The sequence below is a fragment of the Rutilus rutilus genome (genome assembly GCF_951802725.1).
Source record: "Rutilus rutilus genome assembly, chromosome: 2".
In the NCBI taxonomy this organism is placed as follows: domain Eukaryota; kingdom Metazoa; phylum Chordata; class Actinopteri; order Cypriniformes; family Leuciscidae; genus Rutilus; species Rutilus rutilus.
The window spans coordinates 58,168,005-58,174,004 of NC_140210.1; positions in this window are offsets into that span (position 1 = coordinate 58,168,005).

Sequence of the window (6,000 nt, forward strand, 5' to 3'; positions counted from 1 at the left end):
GGTGAACCATAATGGCTGTATTTGGAAATTGAAACTAGAGCTGTGGTACGGGGAAGGGGAGGCTTTTAAAAAGGGCACGGAAATTGAGACCTCAGAGTCAAGACATTGTCCGGACCGAAGCTGAGTACCCGTTATTGGGAAATTAATTCAAGGAGCTGAAATAATTGATCACTGTAACAAATTTCCAGAGAAAGATATTGAGAGTAAGCGGAAATTAATTTTGGACCCCTTCTGATTTTGGGTGAACAAATCAGTTAGAGCGCGCTGAATTTTGAAAAGCCACAGGCAATAGTGAGAGAAAAAGACAGCCATTATGGGAACATTTAACAGCAAATATGACCGGTTTTGCACACCGGTGTACTGTGCAATGAAGAAAATTATGGGGAAAATGGCATTCAGGACCAGGGGAAGAGAAAAGAAGAGCAGAGAAAGTTTTGAGGGAGAGACTGATCTGACAGAATCCGGTTTCTACAAAAAACTAGCTCGTAGGTGGACGGAAGTACCACAGTTGATTAAATAGGTGAACGGAAGAGTCACAGATAATCACAGAGCATATTTGCTAAAACCTGGCCGATTTTGGGTGAAAAAATCGGATCTGTTGAAGACGTTTAACAGATTAGTAGGACGCGCGTCAAAAGGAAAATCCAAAAGAGGAAATTCAGCCAAAATGGGGTCATCTAACAGTAAATTAGACAATTTTTACACACCTATTTTGTGTCAAATGAAAGATTACGGCCAGAAATGCATGCAAGAAATTGAGAAACGGATAATTGTTTAACAAAGAGGTTGTTGTAGTTGTGTTCAGCATGTGTGTAAAACTGTGAACAGACAGTAGTTTGTTGAACTGAAGAAGATAGGGAATGTTTTATTAAGCAGAATGGGGAACAATTATATATTTTAGTGGTAAAATAATGATGTCTAGAGAATTTTCATAACAAGAGTTGAAGGAGCAAGCAGAATCAGGGTATCTTCCGTCCATTTCATTTCCTATTTGAAATGAAATAAGCAGAAAAGAGAAACGGCGCCTTTATTCGTTTTTTCATTTTTTCCAAAAAACGAAAAAACGAGATTTCGGCTTGATTTTTCGTTTTTTAGTTCACAGGCAAAAAACGAATAAATGACTTCAAAATTCGTTTTGCTCATGTGGACGGTCATGAGGCGCCCCTGTCAGCCGATTGGTCTAGAAAATCTGATCATGTGACGTCATCGGTAGTTCCCCAGGTTTATTCAACAAAATAATAGTCCTATGGCTCTGCGTACCGCATATTAAACTGTTCAGGGCAGGTCCTGGGCTTACTTATGTGCAACTTAACGCGTTTCAGAGAAATATTTATCAGAAATATTAAATATTAATCTGCACCCAGACGGTTTTATTAGCCTAAATCTGTCTGGTGCTGCGCAAGGCAGCGCAGCGGGTGAGTGTTCAGTCAAGTGCATACGCAACAGTCATAACTCTTCTTTTAGACAATAGCCTACGCTCAGTTTTGGACAAGGGGTGGTTATTGCAAATACTGTAATGCAAAACTGCTGATGGTGGTGGGTACCGCGATGATGGTAAATAAAATTGTACTGTAACTGTAGCCGCGAGAGTGAGACAGCGAGATGATCGACAGGACAATAGGACATAGGATAGCGGAGGAAAAAGCGCAAGATTTTGTTAGTAAAAAAATATTTAGGCCTATTTGTTTAATATAAGTGAGTTTGTCTTTGAAAACAACAACAAGGTGAAATAACAGTGTGATCACAAAACTGAGCGTTCATTTTAAAGGGAAAAATTTCAAATATATTTTATTTATTTGTTAGCCTATGCTGTTGTTATTCCGTCTTAATCGTTTTGTTAATTCAAATTTAATACTATGCAGGAGTTTTTTTTTATTGTAGCCTACTATTTTATTGTTGTTGTGTTTTCATTAAAAAATAACAATGAACCGCATTCGTTTGAAAGGTTAATCCATAGGTCTTTCATTTACTTGTGTTATCTCATCCGTCTTATTAGCTTTGTTAATAACGAATAGGCTAATGTTAATTAAAATTGTTCAAAGAGTGGAGGAAGATGTTGTCAAACATTAAAAAAATCTAAAATAAACGCTATATGCTGAACGTACCCTCACTGTTCGATTTCCGTGTAGGCTACTTACGGAGCGGGTCAAATTGACAAATTGGTCAAATAGTTTTTTAACCATTTTTAAAACCGTTTTCTTTTTATAAACAGTGTAGGCCTACTGACTTTTTTTGCATAATTTTTTTTTACGTTTTCATTTTTTCTTACACATTTTATGCTTATAACATCATAACTGAACAATTAAATGTAGCTGTATAATGAAAATAATGTTTACTTTTCCTAACTTTCCCTTTAGTTTCCTATAGACATAGTTCCCTACACTGTAAAAATGAATACGCTATATTTACTCAATAAAATTGTGGCAACAGATTACAAGCAATATTATTAATTAAATTGAACAAATTAGAATTGAGTAATAATTAATCAAATTAATTCCTTAAAAGGTAACCATTTAAAATGAGTAAAATTTTTATTGGCAACATTGAAGACACCTGATGTTAACAAGCAGAATCAGTGAAGGAGAAAACCGTAATTGTAAGTCACCGTTATGGTGATCGGTGTTTGTTTTAGTTGGGCTCTTGACCTTAAATCATTATCTTTAGATTTTGTTTGGCTGCTGTACATGAGTTATAACAGCCAGATGAACAACGAGAAAAGGTGATCTGATGGTGTTGGTTGTGTTTTAACATAATCATTATTAATTATACACAATATATATTCCAATTGGGTTGTTGAGTTTTCATGTTTTATGGGAACTTTAGACATAATGATTTTTATACTGTACACACTGTGTAATCCCCTAACTCTAATGTAACGGGTAGGTCTAATATTACAGACATATTATCATGGTACAGTTCAGCCTATTATTGCAAACTATTTGCACTGTATTTATCAATGGGAAATACATGATGCTAAAATAATCTGTCATATACTGTGGCTCACTTGCAAGTCGCAGCAGCACGAACGTGAACCAGCAACATATTTCTGCTTCAAATATTGTGCGTCGTTAACAGTGAGTGGTGGTTTCAGACATTATTTTATTAAAGTGCATTTGTCAGTGCCGCACTCGTACTGACTCTGATTCTGCCTGACAGAAAGAAAAGCTCGTAGCTTACTGAAGGCGGAACGTTTTGGCCAATCAGATGAAAGGGGCGTTTCAGCGCCGCCCACGTGTGCAAATGAAAAAGTAGTTTGTTGAACTGAAGAACTGAAGAAGATAGGGAATGTTTTATTAAGCAGAATGGGGAACAATTATATATTTTAGTGGTAAAATAATGATGTCTAGAGAATTTTCATAACAAGAGTTGAAGGAGCAAGCAGAATCAGGGTATCTTCCGTCCATTTCATTTCCTATTTGAAATGAAATAAGCAGAAAAGAGAAACGGCGCCTTTATTCGTTTTTTCATTTTTTCCAAAAAACGAAAAAACGAGATTTCGGCTTGATTTTTCGTTTTTTAGTTCACAGGCAAAAAACGAATAAATGACTTCAAAATTCGTTTTGCTCATGTGGACGGTCATGAGGCGCCCCTGTCAGCCGATTGGTCTAGAAAATCTGATCATGTGACGTCATCGGTAGTTCCCCAGGTTTATTCAACAAAATAATAGTCCTATGGCTCTGCGTACCGCATATTAAACTGTTCAGGGCAGGTCCTGGGCTTACTTATGTGCAACTTAACGCGTTTCAGAGAAATATTTATCAGAAATATTAAATATTAATCTGCACCCAGACGGTTTTATTAGCCTAAATCTGTCTGGTGCTGCGCTAGGCAGCGCAGCGGGTGAGTGTTCAGTCAAGTGCATACGCAACAGTCATAACTCTTCTTTTAGACAATAGCCTACGCTCAGTTTTGGACAAGGGGTGGTTATTGCAATACTGTAATGCAAAACTGCTGATGGTGGTGGGTACCGCGATGATGGTAAATAAAATTGTACTGTAACTGTAGCCGCGAGAGTGAGACAGCGAGATGATCGACAGGACAATAGGACATAGGATAGCGGAGGAAAAAGCGCAAGATTTTGTTAGTAAAAAAATATTTAGGCCTATTTGTTTAATATAAGTGAGTTTGTCTTTGAAAACAACAACAAGGTGAAATAACAGTGTGATCACAAAACTGAGCGTTCGTTTTAAAGGGAAAAATTTCAAATATATTTTATTTATTTGTTAGCCTATGCTGTTGTTATTCCGTCTTAATCGTTTTGTTAATTCAAATTTAATACTATGCAGGAGTTTTTTTTTATTGTAGCCTACTATTTTATTGTTGTTGTGTTTTCATTAAAAAATAACAATGAACCGCATTCGTTTGAAAGGTTAATCCATAGGTCTTTCATTTACTTGTGTTATCTCATCCGTCTTATTAGCTTTGTTAATAACGAATAGGCTAATGTTAATTAAAATTGTTCAAAGAGTGGAGGAAGATGTTGTCAAACATTAAAAAAATCTAAAATAAACGCTATATGCTGAACGTACCCTCACTGTTCGATTTCCGTGTAGGCTACTTACGGAGCGGGTCAAATTGACAAATTGGTCAAATAGTTTTTTAACCATTTTTAAAACCGTTTTCTTTTTATAAACAGTGTAGGCCTACTGACTTTTTTTGCATAATTTTTTTTTACGTTTTCATTTTTTCTTACACATTTTATGCTTATAACATCATAACTGAACAATTAAATGTAGCTGTATAATGAAAATAATGTTTACTTTTCCTAACTTTCCCTTTAGTTTCCTATAGACATAGTTCCCTACACTGTAAAAATGAATACGCTATATTTACTCAATAAAATTGTGGCAACAGATTACAAGCAATATTATTAATTAAATTGAACAAATTAGAATTGAGTAATAATTAATCAAATTAATTCCTTAAAAGGTAACCATTTAAAATGAGTAAAATTTTTATTGGCAACATTGAAGACACCTGATGTTAACAAGCAGAATCAGTGAAGGAGAAAACCGTAATTGTAAGTCACCGTTATGGTGATCGGTGTTTGTTTTAGTTGGGCTCTTGACCTTAAATCATTATCTTTAGATTTTGTTTGGCTGCTGTACATGAGTTATAACAGCCAGATGAACAACGAGAAAAGGTGATCTGATGGTGTTGGTTGTGTTTTAACATAATCATTATTAATTATACACAATATATATTCCAATTGGGTTGTTGAGTTTTCATGTTTTATGGGAACTTTAGACATAATGATTTTTATACTGTACACACTGTGTAATCCCCTAACTCTAATGTAACGGGTAGGTCTAATATTACAGACATATTATCATGGTACAGTTCAGCCTATTATTGCAAACTATTTGCACTGTATTTATCAATGGGAAATACATGATGCTAAAATAATCTGTCATATACTGTGGCTCACTTGCAAGTCGCAGCAGCACGAACGTGAACCAGCAACATATTTCTGCTTCAAATATTGTGCGTCGTTAACAGTGAGTGGTGGTTTCAGACATTATTTTATTAAAGTGCATTTGTCAGTGCCGCACTCGTACTGACTCTGATTCTGCCTGACAGAAAGAAAAGCTCGTAGCTTACTGAAGGCGGAACGTTTTGGCCAATCAGATGAAAGGGGCGTTTCAGCGCCGCCCACGTGTGCAAATGAAAAATCGAACCCATAATCCGATTTTTAAACTACAAACGAAAAATTTAGCCAAAATCGAATTTTTTGTTTTTTAAACTTAACTAAAAAACGAATAAACGAGCTGGTTTTCATTTCTCGTTATTCCATTCCAAACAGGAAATGAAATGACCAAAAAGTACACGGACCTATAATGGCTGTCTGTGCAATTTAGGGATTGAGATATGAGTAATATGATATTTTGTTTTTTGTGAAACAGCAGAGATAAGTGGGACTGAGAAAATAATGATAACCTTAAAGGGGTGGTTCGGGATTTTTGACATCGGACCTCATTTTTAAGTCAGCCTGGTTGTTAT